The sequence below is a fragment of the Rattus norvegicus genome, chromosome 11 (assembly GCF_021556685.1).
Source record: "Rattus norvegicus strain SHRSP/BbbUtx chromosome 11, alternate assembly SHRSP_T2T, whole genome shotgun sequence".
Classification (NCBI taxonomy): domain Eukaryota; kingdom Metazoa; phylum Chordata; class Mammalia; order Rodentia; family Muridae; genus Rattus; species Rattus norvegicus.
In genome coordinates, this window is record NC_141544.1 from 6,061,734 (window position 1) to 6,074,965 (window position 13,232).

The 13,232-nt window shown below is 43.3% G+C and overlaps 1 pseudogene; it reads left to right on the forward strand.

The window, feature by feature from the left end:
• Positions 1-10,857: 10,857 nt before the first annotated feature.
• LOC148002442 (Y-linked testis-specific protein 1-like) lies at positions 10,858-11,562 on the forward strand (annotated as a pseudogene).
• Positions 11,563-13,232: the final 1,670 nt, after the last annotated feature.

Below are 13,232 nucleotides of genomic sequence, written 5' to 3' on the forward strand. Positions count from 1 at the left end.
CAATGCTGTGGCATTGGTTCACCTTTCCTTCCTCACTGACCATTGTTTGTCATGGCTTTGTAGAGAGAAAAGCACCAGAGAACTTCTTGAGGTGACATTGTGGTGGCTTCTTGCTGCTTCCTCAAAACCAGGCCAATTGGAAGAGCTCAGCAATTTCTTCTGGGTTGAACTGTCCTTGGTGATTCGTGAATGGTGTTAGCAGGTAGATTGACCTACCTCTGCTGATTCATGTCAACTGAACTGATATACTGATGATGAAGTTTTAAATTGTCCCAGAGAACTATTTCTAAGCAGGTCCACATCGTCCTTTGTTTGCCCTAATATCCTTTCCTTTCCACTACCTCTGGTGGGTGGTGGGCTAAAGCAAAGTTAAAGGGTTAAAGATCTCTTACTAAAGTAGGTCTGGAAAAATCTAAGCTTGCAGGATAGAACCCCTCCTCCAGTAAATGTTGATTGCCAAGGGAGGGGAGGGTCTTTATGGCCTCTCCCATCTGTAATGAAGTGTTGAGAGGCCCAGTCTTGGGCCCATGACCATAGCCACCATCAATTTAAGAATTCAATGACTAGATCCAATCTAAAACATATCCTTTTGCTGTCCACTTCCCCTTCTTCTGGTTCTTATATTCGTTCCACCCACTCTTTCATGATGTTCTCTGAGTTGTGGAGGAGAAGACTTAGCTCTCCTATTTCCACCTGAAAAGTCCAACACCACTGATTCCCAGCACTTTGTCCAGCTGTACGTCTCTGCCCATGGTTGTCAGAGGCTTCTTGTCTGATGAGAGCTGAGTGCAACGCTGACCTGTAGATACAAATATGGATGTTTGGAAGGAAGTTTGACAGTGTATTTAGCATTAGGTTCTTTCATAGGACGTATATCACCCAAACCATAGGTTCTTGACCAGTTTACAGAACCTGGTGTGTATTCCCTCGTGTGGAACATGCCTTGTATCCAATTAGAAAGCCACTCGTTACTCCCATGACTGCAATTCCACTAACACATTAGGGACACATCTTGCCTGATATATTAGCTTGAATGGTTCACCCTCGAGTAAGGTTGTAGGTGATTTTCTCCCCTGGAAGCCTACATAGCACTTTCTTGAACCATGAAGGCTATCCATTATAGAAGATGCTTCCACCTCAGCTTCAGATTGACCCTTCTGTGACCTGTGACCCAAAGGATTCAGTGTCCTCAGCAATAGTGTCTTACCATCAAGTTCTGAAGGGCTACGAAGAACAATGGCAACAACCTGGAAAGATGTGAGGGCTTTTGGGATCTCGATGGTCAGCAACTTTCAGGAAGACATTCCACATCTGGAACTGTGATTTTTTGCTTAATTTTGGTTTTCTGTTGCTCTGATGAATACTCTCACCAAAGCCAGCTTGGGAATGGAAATCTTTATTTCATCTTATCTGTTCCAGCCCATCATCAAGGAAAACCAAGACAGGATTGTGAAACAGGAACTACAGAGACTGCTCACTTGCTTGCTTCTAAGCTCACATTCAACTACCTTTACAGAGTCCAGACACACCCGCATAGGGCGGTGCTGCCCACAGTAGACCAGGCTCTCCAACATCAGTGAACAGTCAAGGAAATGCCACCTGGACATAGTCAAGGCCAATCTGATGGAGGAGGCTCCTCGAGGGAGGTTCTTTCCTCCAAGACTAGCCATCACAAGAAATCAATGAAAATAAAAAAAGAAAAGAAATCAATAGCTTCAGGGGGAGAATGGCTTATCCATGGAGGGTGCCTCCATTTGAACTAAACAGTTGATCTTGTAGATATATTCTGTAATACAACGTTTTAAAACCACTCTCCCCAAACCCTGTTCTAACATAATCACCTAAGGGGAGATGGAGTGGAAAGTAAGTTTTAAGAAAATAATTGGAGTAGAAGGAAATGCTTCTTGGAAATAAAGCAAAAAACGAAGCATTTCTGCATCCTAGATGCTTTCCTCACATCATCTGTGCAAAGATAATGAAAACCGTTACGTTCCAGGTACCATAATTTCCAATGTTACAAATCATATAAATAATACTTCTTATCATTCATAAAACACATTGGCACTAATCGTTATGATGTGTTTTTCTAACTCACTCCTAATGTAGATCTGATGGACTGGAATTGTTCACCTGCTCACATATACATGAGGGAAGTGAGGTTTAAAGTTCGAGCCAATTTCCCAATACTCTAAGCTAATAAATGGCAGAGTAAGACAGCCGCACTTTCTCTGGCTTCATGGCATTGCCTCGTGAGAAATGCAAGTCAGGGTACCTTGGCAGGGAATCCCAAGGATCAGTACATGGCAGCTGAAAGTTGTCTTGGATGCAAGACTGGGAGTGATGCTCAAGTCAGCCGAGCCCCACCTGAGGATTCATGAAACAGAACACCAGAACATGTTAGAGAACGAGGCGACTAAACTAAACTTCTGGGAGTCCTCAGCAGATTGTACAGATCCTAGGCTGAGGGTTCATAAGTATGTTGGTCTTTGAGAGGGTAGAAAGGAACACTTATTTAGATCCCCACCTCCTACAATGTGCTACTACAGTGGAGGCAATGCCTTAAGTCCAAGGTTTTGTTTCGATCCTTTATGTGTGTCTGTGTGTGTGTGTGTGTGTGTGTGTGCATGTGTTTGTTTGTGTGTGTTTGTTTGTACATACGTGCACGTGCAGTGTATAATGTAGGGACTAATCCATTTCTCTTCTACCTTGTTCATTGAAGCAGCATTTGTCAGTCAAACCCAGAGGTCACCAATATGACTAGTCTTGACAGGTATCTTGCCCTGGGGATCTGCCCTATCTCTACTTCCCTGGACTGGGATTCTATGTGGGCCACAAAGCCTACCCATCATTTACCTGAGACCTGTGAGCCATCTCCTCAACTGCTAAGGTTCAAGTCCCAGGGTTGGACCCATCTCCTTTACTTTTGTTTTCTTATTCTTTTTTTTTCCATCTTGGTCATAATATCAGAACCAGGTTAAGGTATGACTGGCTCACTCAAACAATCACTCAAATCCCTCCACAAAAATGTGTTCTAATAAGGAGGAGGACCCTGCTGACTATCTATTTTGTAAAGTCTTACCTTAACCCATGAGTTAAAGGACGAGATTATCCTAGTGGGTGATTGTGGATGCTGTTGTTGATGTTGAGGGAGGCTGGCAAATGAGGGGCCACAGCTGAGTCACTTATAATAACAGATACAAAGATGCGTGTGGTAGTGCATACCTATATTCTCAATTCTCACAAAGATCACAAGTTCAAATCCAGCCTGGACTACATAGTTAGTCCAAAGACAGCCTGGGCTACATCGTAAATCCAAGGCCAGCCTGGGCTACAGAGTAAGTCCATGGCCATCCTGGGCTACATAGTAAGTCCAAGGCCAACCTGGGCTACATAGAATGTCCAAGGTCAGTTTGGCCTACTTACATGAATCTTCTCCAAACAACAACAGGTTTTTTTTTTCCTTTTTGGTTTCTGTCTCTCCTATTTCCTGTACACTGATACCAGTGCTGTAGATTGGGAGTATGGGGGACAACTTTTGTCATGTCTGATGGTCTAGGTTCTCCCAAGGAGCACGGCAAACCAAACAGTGCAGCAAACAAGTCAGTTTCGATTTTTGCATAATAATATGACACATGGAAAGTGCTGTCTGAGGAAATGGCTCTAAGATGGGACAACGCCTCGGGAGACTGGGCTTGGATCTTGTGCTAGTTTCGTCGTGATAAAAACAATGATGTTCTCAACCAGAGTCTGTGTTGGGAATACAATGCTGTGCTTCCATTTCAACACTGCATTATCTCCATATGGCAACCCTCGAAATCTTGTCTGATATTAAACAGATTATAGGAGAGACAAGTTGAGTATAAACACTGTCATTAAAAAGGGTTTAAACAATGAATAATTTTTTCTTTTAAGTTTTGTCTGTGATACCAGGTTCAGTGTTCTGCATAAACTTTAAAACACAGCAATTTTTTTTAAATGGCCAAAGAGTATGGACCTTATATTTTTCTACCTAGGTCTAATCAAGACAAAATAATAACATTATTTGCTTTAAAAAAGAAAACTAATTGTGTTTCTTTGGCTTTTTTTTCCTTTGGTTAATTTCTTATTTTTAGTGTTTTGGGGTTCATTTTAAAAATTATTTTTTCATTGAATAATTATATTCTTATTTTCTAGTGTAGATCAAAATTTAGGTTGCTGGTCTTTGTTTCTAATCTAAGAATTAGTTTTGTAAATAAAATTTCCTCTTAGCACCTTCATAGTTATGTCTCACACATTTTGACAGTATGTTTCATATCTTAGTCTTTTTTTTTCTTACTGTTACATACTTTCATCATTTCTTCACATATGTATTACTTGTGAATGTGTAATTAATGTTTCAGGACTGGGAGACCCCTGTTGTCTCTCATTGAAGACGTCTATTTTAGTTTTGTTGTATTAGCAGAACACATCCAGAGGTGTTGGAGATGCAGCTCATTGGACAGAGTACTCACTTGGCTCTCACACAGCTCTGGGCTCCACCTACAATACCTTATAAGCCTGGTGTGGTAGTCCATCACCATAGTCCCATTACCAGGAGGAGAACCAGGAGTTAAAAATCATCTTTGAGTGCATAGTGTGTTTGAGGCCAGCATGGGCTACATGAAACCTGTATACACAAATATGTCCCACAAGACATCCTTTCTTAGACATTTGCCACACTTTGTTCTGTGGTTTCTGAGTGTCTGAAAAGTCCAGGGTACTTGAAGGAAAAGAACATCCTGGTGCTACTAGGGACTGTCAATCAGAGACATTGGCTGGTGAAGCCATCTCATCCTAGCTGGTTTTCTGCCTGCTTCTGTTGCTGATGGGCTGATCGGTGTCCACAGCTTTACTCATGATCACCCTGCTTCCTTTTAGCTGTACCCATTCTTGCTTCCTGCTGAGGATGTGATGGAGTAGTGACACAAAGAATTGGGGTCTCCTTCCAGCCCACTGATTCTCTCAACAATAAGTTCTTTGTCTGTAAAAAGTTTCTCTGTTGCTTACATTATCAGAAATAAATATAACACTCCCTCTGTTTTATTTTGACACTGGGTTTCATTACGTAGGTAGGGCTGGCCTGAAATTCACTCTCGGCGTTGAACTCAGAGAGATCAGCTTACTCTGAGTTCTGGGATTAAATGGGCATACCTGGCTCTTTCTTTTTTAATTTTTTTAAAAATTTATCTCTATGGTGTGTGTGTGTGTGTGTGTGTGTGTGTGTGTGTGTGTGTGTGTGTGTGTGTGTATGTGTGTGTTTTGACCAAAGAGTCCATCAGATCCTCTGAACCATGGTCCTCTGCAAGAGCAACCAATGTTTCTGAGCAGTGAGCCATCTCCCCAGCCCCTTCTGCCTGCTCTAAACTCCACTTCATTGTTCATCCTGCCCATACTTCTCTTTAATTACTACTCGTAGTGTTAGCTTTAATTCACTGAGTTCCTATTCGATTTTCTCTTGTTTATTCTATTACCTCACTAAGATGATGTGTATACTTTTGTTTTGGAAGTTTCTCATTGACGACGCTTGAATCCTGGCTTTAAAATCCTTGTTGACAATTCTGACAAGGGTTTTCTCTTGGTGCCACCACCAGGGAACTGGTTTTTCCCCTCTGCTTTTCATTTAGGGGGATTGTCATGGTGTGACCTGATTTCCATTTTGACATCATTTGTCTAAGATGTCAGCAGGCCTGATACTGTGGGTACAGTGGCTGTTTATCCTAAATAACCTTTTGGTTGTGTTTTGGTTTTTCTGGATTTGCCTGATTGAATAAAAGGGATTATATCTCCAGTCCATACCGACAGGCATATTTTACAGGAATCAGGAAGAGAGGTTCTCAACCTTCCTATCCTAACCTTTTAATACAGCTCCACCAACTGTAAAATTATTTCATTGCTACTTCATAACTTTAATTTTGCTATAGTTATGAATTGTGATGTAAATGTCTGGAATACAGGATATATGATACGTGACTCCTGTGCAAGGGCCATTTGAGCTCCCAAAGGGGTCTCAATCCAAGGGTTAAGAACCACTGATCAGGACTTAGTGGGATGCCCTTACCGACGTAGATGGTTGCCCAGTGTTGCCGGACACAAGTCTCCATCTCTTGAAGGCAAAGGATCTTCCAAGATCAGGCTTTTTCCTGGGTCCCTCTGGAATAGTGGACACACTCTTGATGGTTACTGATGGATCAACTGACTCCAGGCATTTTTCATTTACATCCTCGAAGATGAGGATTCTAAAAAGGGTTCTGCTAGACAAAAGCAGTGGCTGAAGCTATCCCTGGCGATCTTTCCCTTCCCTAGTGGCTCCTTGTCCCCACAAGGCCAACAGTAGATGTCTGTGTCCCTCCCAAGCTGCACCTTTCCATCCTACACTCTTCCTCTGTGCTGTTTCTCTCACGAAGAGCACACAGGCTAACCCTGATCCCATCTTGTCCTCAGTCAGCACTAACCACCTAGTCCTCTCTGCCAGCTTTGCTTTCCCATATGACCCGGCTGCTCACAATTCTGAGGCATGTTCTTCCTTGTATGGACAAACAGAATGGCACCGATTGGCTAGTCCATAATGACACAGATTCTGTATGATTCTGATTCAGAAGCCTGTAAATCAGAGATGAAGAGACCATCGGCAGAGGAAGGAGTTCTTGTGGGATGTTGTCACCACAGAAGGGATCCAATGGGCTTGGAAGACAAGAGAGAGAGACAAACTCCCTTTCATAATTTAACCATTTCCACAATAGCATCATTAATGGATCTTTATTTGTAGGTCGCATCCCTCTTGACCTAATCAATTCTTCACCACTACATTCCCACTGGGGATTAATCTTCAGAAAATAACTTTTGGGCGAACACATTCAAACCAGAGATGAGGGTGAATATTTGGATTTCTATAGTGGGTGTGGGCATTATTCTTCCCATGTCGTGTACCCGTAAGATCTCTAACTACCTCCTTCCCCACGGTAGACTCACTGAATGACGTGAATTCCGGGTGATTGATGAGGTACAGACACCAAAGCTCATTGCCGTATCCTGTCAAAAGTATCAAGCTCAAAACAGCAAGAGCCACATGTGGGAAGGAAAATATGAATAAACTTTACGGAATCTCTAAACTATAAACCCACAATTTAATCAAAACATTGTTTTAGACTCAGTTATTTTATATCGACGTGCTTCAAATGTACAAGTCAGTGGCCTTGCTTGTGACTCCTTGTACAGGTTTATACTGTACATTAGCCATCTTCATCCTCACAACTCACCTCCATTTCCAACTGCACACACACACACACACACACACACACACACACACACTCACACACACTCACACACACCCTGCTGCTCCCCTTCCTCTTCCTATATGCCCCCTTTCACTTAATATCCCTTATTAAAATCTAAATTTCGCAATCGTCTGTTTGAGTCTGTCTTGTTTTACTTAACACATTGTATTTTACACTCCCATCCGTTTTTCTGAGAACAAAACCATTTCCTCATATACATGGATGAAAATCACATCAATGTATATCCCATATTTAAGCCATTCATTCAGTGATCACCAGCTAAGGTTATTCCAATGACTTGTCTATTGCACACAGTGTGGCACTCAGAATGGATGGGCAGGGGGTCTGGTTAGTTTTTATTGTCAGTTTGACTCAACCTGGGAAGAAGGAGCCTCAGCTGAAGAATTGCCTCCATCAGATTGGCCTTTGGCCACAAATTTAAGGTTTTTTTTGTTGATGGTTGATGTGGAAGGGTCTAGCCCACTTTGGTTAGTGTCATCCCCTATGAAGGTGGCCCTGGGTTGTATGAGAAGAAGAGAAAGCTGAGTAGGTCATGGATAGCAATCCAGTACTCAGCATTTCTAAGTTGTCTCTGCTTCCTTTCCTGCCTCTAGAGTCCTGCCTGAGTTCCTGCCCCAACATTGCTCAGTAACAGACTGGTATCTAGAAGATAGAGTGAGACAAACTCTTTCCTCCTCAAGTTGATGGCTATGATGAGATTATTCTTCTTGTTGCCTACTTGCTCTTCACTTTTTTGAAAGTTGTCTCTGTTTATTGTTCTTAGAAAAATGATATTACATGCTTTTTCATGGGCTCTCTGTCTCTCTCTGTGACTCTCTCTGTCTCTGTCTCTCTCTCTCTCTCTGAATTTGTGTGTTTGAGTGTGTATATGTGTATGTATGTGTGTGTTTATGTGTTTGTGTATGTATGAGTGTTTCTGTGTGTGTGTGTGTGTGTGTGTGTGTGTGTGTGTGTGTGTGTGTGTGTGTGCTCTTTCCAGGTTTAAGAAAAGATCCCAAGGCTGTACATCTCAGCAGGTGCCTAGAGAAGGAAGATGAAGGGAAGAAAAGGGGGAAAAATAATATCCTTTGAGTTAACCCCACATTGAGGTTAGGCACATAGTAGACCAACAGTCACATAATGGCAGAGGAGTCATAACAGCAGAGAGAGAGAGAGTAAAACACAAAGTGTGAAGGAAAATGTGCTTAAAACTAAGATAGAAGGGAGAAAAAGAGGACGATGCACTTAGAAAATTGGACAGATTTTAAAAAGCGGCCATAAGTTGTTAAGCTCTAAGTACGTTTAAAAAAATTATAATGTTAAAGTGGAAGGGAATAATTGGGAAGAGGGAAGAGATGGTCAGAGTGTAGTGGGGAGAGGGGAGGGTTCTGAAAAGAATCCTTTGGAAGATCTGAAGAACTATGTGACACAAACAATTAAAGGGCCCTTTAATTTACAGGTAAATTCCACACTTACCTGCATCCAGGATTCTGTCTACCCATATTTCAAAAACAAAATTACCTCATCTATTTCATCCTGTTTTGCTGCATTTGATCTAATAAATTCCTTGACCTGAAGTGCTGGTGAATTTTAAGACATTTAAAATACGACTGGTCAATATCGGGTTTGTCATCAGTTTATCCCGACTTTGGAAGCAGGTCCAGGAGCTAATTTTTCCTCCCTCTTTGCAAAGAATACATAATTCATGATTCCCATTGACTTTAATACAAGGTATTTAATCCTGTCAAATTCCAGCTTTGTTTGAATAAAAATGGCCCTCCTCTAATTGTGGGTTTTGATAAAGCTAATTTTAGTGTGCTATCCAGTGGGCTGCCTCGGAGAGAGGCTAGCAATATTTCCGATACGTAGAATGGCTTAAAGATAACCAAAGGAATGATAGGAGCTGGGACAATAACCACCAAGGATGTTGGTGACTCAGAAACCAAAGACATTTTCAGAAAAAAAATGCATGAAAAGAGCTACTTGGGCAGACTGTGACTCGAGTCATCAGAATATTTGGGTGGGAACTTTATTTTGGGTCTCCAGGAGGCTACATGAGAAGCTAAAACCTAGATGCTGGAAGTTTCTAAGCGTAACTAGGGAAGGAACTGGGCTCAGTGGGCTTCTATGACGTAAGCAGAGCCTGGATGATGTCACAGAGCACTGGGCAGAGGTTGCGCTTCTCTTCCACTTGGGGGCGCTAGACTCCCTTGAAGGTGGGTTCACTATCTTCCCAGCAGGGTGTGACAGCCAGTTCAGCTCCTGAACCCCACAATTGTTCAACAGCCTTTTGGAGCCTGACCGGTTTCCGAAGACAGAATCTGGACGACGAGGACATTTTCTTCCGGTAAATACGTTTATGAAGATAACTGGGAACCTTGTAGGCCAGAAAGCTAAATTTTTTCCCTTGTACAGTGAGGAACCGTCTGTTCTGATGTCTTCCACGTTTGAGATCTCGGCGGATGGTCTAGGCTAGTCAGTCTAAGCGTTTATTATCCTTTGCTAACAATATCTAATTCATAATCCTACTAAAATGCCAAAACTCCTCTCTGTGCCTGTGCATTTTAGGAGATAATATTTCTTTTTTTTTTTTTGTTGTTGTTGTTGTGGTTTTTTTTTTTTTTTCGGAGCTGAGGACCGAACCCAGGGCCTTCTGTGTGCTAGGCAACTGCTCTACCACTGAGCTAAATCCCAACCCCAGGAGATATTATTTCTAAATGGCTGTTGTTGCCTACACAAAAGACTCTTGTTGCGGTCGAAGATGCAACAGCGTCGCGGAATAAACCTGGGTCTGGTCAGGATGCACAGTACAGAAAGCCAGTGGACTGGCGTGCTGTGTCTCTGGGCAGACACTTGTGGATGTTGCCACATAGTTCATAGTTAGAGGGTAGAAGAGGGGTGTGGCCACCCTTCTGGCTCCTTTGCTATCCTTTCTCTGTTCTGCTTGCTTAAAGTGGGGACAGGGATACTTAATCCCACACTGACCTAGCCATTCAAGGAGAGGTTCCTCAGCAGAGGCAAAGTGACTCGGGCTGAAGAAATGTTTCTGAATATGTTATTCTGAGCTGTAGAGGACCATTTGTTCATTTCCCTTTGAACTTTAGATTTTGATTTTTGAGACAGGGTTTTTCTGTGGGTAGCTTTGGCTATCCTGGCACTAACTCTGTAGACCAGGCTGGCCTTGATCTCACAGAGGTCTGCCTCCCTCTGCCTCTTGAGTGCTGGAATTAAAGGTGTGCTCCACCATTGCCCAGCCCTCCTACGAACTTCTGATTATGACACAATTAGATTCAGATGCTCAACCCTGTCTACCATCGCCTTCCTCACCTGCTCCAATATCCTCATAAAGAAGAGCCTTGGTCCAGCACCCTCCCCACCCCACCCCCATTGTTCTTGCAGGCATTCACATGAGAGAGGCACCAGCATTTTGTCTGGTTTAAGCAGGCGAGCTCTTCAAACCCAGGCCACGGGCAAGTATGAAGCCTGAACACAGAATGATACCCACAAGACAGTGGACCAGGATGCCGTGTCCTACCACACTAGGTCTACAGCCAAGAAGAAGAGGATGTCTCTGAGGAGGATGAGCACACCATCCTTCCAGAAGCGGAGGAGGAGGAGGCCTTCTCTCCAGGGCCTGGGGGACATTGTGGCCTGCAGAATTTCTCACGGATGAAAGGAAGGTGATGAGCCTGTCACCCAATGGAAGGCCATCGTTCTAGATCAACTGCCAACAAATCCCTCTCTCTATCTGGTCAAGTATGACAGAATTGACTGTGTCTACGGACTGGCACTTCACAGCGATGAGAGGATTTTAAAACTTAAGGTCTTTACTCACAAAGTATTGTTTCCTCAAGTGAAAGACGCCCATCTCGCAAGTGCCATGGTTGGCCGAGCTGTGGAGCATAAATTTGAGGGCAAACATGGCTCTAAGGAGAACTGGAGGGGGGTGTTCCTAGCCCAGGTGCCGATCATGAAGGGCTGGTTTTACATCACCTACGAGAAAGATCCAGTCCTATACATCTACCAGCTCCTGGATGATTACGCAGAAGGTAACCTCAGTACCATTTCAGAGAATCCTCCAGCAGAGGTGAAGTCTGACATTGACAGCGACATCTTAACTGGTCAATGTGTGCAGTTCACCAGAAGCGACGGGTCAAAACAGATCGACAAAGTCATTTTCCAAGTTCTAGCCAAGCCTTCTGTGTAGTTCACCAAGTTTGATGGCGACATCCATATCTACGTCTATAATCTGGTGGAAAAGATCCGTTAAGGTGAAATGCACAAAGTGAGGGGGACATAGATGGGTAATTTATAGGATTGGGGGAAAATGTATGTTTTTCTGTGTTTCAGATACCCAAGGGCCTTTGACAACCCCAGTATCTTTTCCAGTTGAATTTGTTTTTCTCTAAAAATTAAAATGTGCAATGTGACGTGTTGTGTGTGAACACTTTGGTGGAGGAGACGGACTGTGGTGGATGGAACATGGAGAGGAAGCCGGAAAGGTCAAGGCTGTGAACAGTAAGTCTAATGTCACGTAGACTAAAACAAACAGGACTGAGCTGGTCTGGTCTTTAGGGAGAGAAAAGAACTGGAGATGAGGCTTAGAGGAGCAGGGATGGCACGGGGGAAAAAAGATGGATGTTTAGGAAGCAGTGGAGAGGGGCCAGAAATAGATAGACTCTCTGAGGTGAAGTTTGAGGAAGAAACAGACAGTTGGGGAAAGAGGGGCAGGTAACAGGGAGGTGGTCTTGGAACTCAAGGGGAAACCCAATAAACTGATCCAAGCATCCAGAGAATCAGAGAAGGTCGGGGAGTGTTTGACTAACGAAACCTAATGAAACCTGTTTCTCATCTGTAGATGTATTATTTTTAATTATGTGGGTGGGGGAAGTGCATGAATAAAGGAGACCACAGAGACAAGAGTAGTCAGGTCCCCTGGAGCTTGAATTAAAGGTGGTTGGGAGCCTTTGGACATGAGCTCAAAGAACAAATCCAAGTCCTCTTTCAAAGCAGACAAGCTCTTAATCCATTGGTCATCTCTCCGGGCCCCTAAAGTCATCTTTTTAAATAAATCCCACCTTCACATGCAGAGAAGAGACCAGGATGAGGGTAAGAAAGATTAAATTGATGGGGATGTGGAAGAAAGACTAAAGAACACATGAGGGAGTAGAGGACACTGAGGGACGCAGGAATTCCAAGATGGAGTTCTCAAAAAGTGAAGCAGGAGACACAGGAAGAACAGAAAGGGTCTAGAATGAGTTGAACTTGGGACGCATCCATATTGGTCTCTTTGGTTCCTTAAAGAACAGCCAAGACATCACTACAGAAGGTGGATGTGAGGGGGACATTTTGACGAGGATAACTCAAGAGTAGTGAATGCCAAACTCAGTTTATATCTATCGATTCGTGAAAGTATCATAAAGCCCATTATTTTGTATGATCAGTAAAAAGTAATTTAAAAGGGAAGATGAGGATGCCGTGAGCTTCTCTCAGGTGTTACGTGGATCCTGTGTTTAGCTTCCCTGAGCACGTTAGACTCTGTTGCATCCTGTAATATTTTTTGAGGTCTCTTCTCAATGCCCCTTGATGACCACAAAGAGCTCCTGCACTGGCTTGTCCGGCCTGGCTCTCCTTCGACTGGATGGCTTCCTCCACACCTGTGGGCCCTGTTACCCTATCTAGCCCCAGGAAGTTCCCGTCTTTTACTCACATGTGATCTCATCCTCAGAAACTCTTGATGGTGCCTCCAGTGCAGAGGTGCTGAGCTCTTTCCTATGCCATTTGCCGTGACTTTAAAATGCTTTGCGTTTCCTGACCATGTAGCTCTCTCATACTGAGAAGCCCCTGTTCACCCCATGGGGTCTCTCTAAGCCACATCTACACTCCAAGAGTGTCTATGGAGACAACCTTATCTTGGACTCATTCATTGCTGTTTCTTCT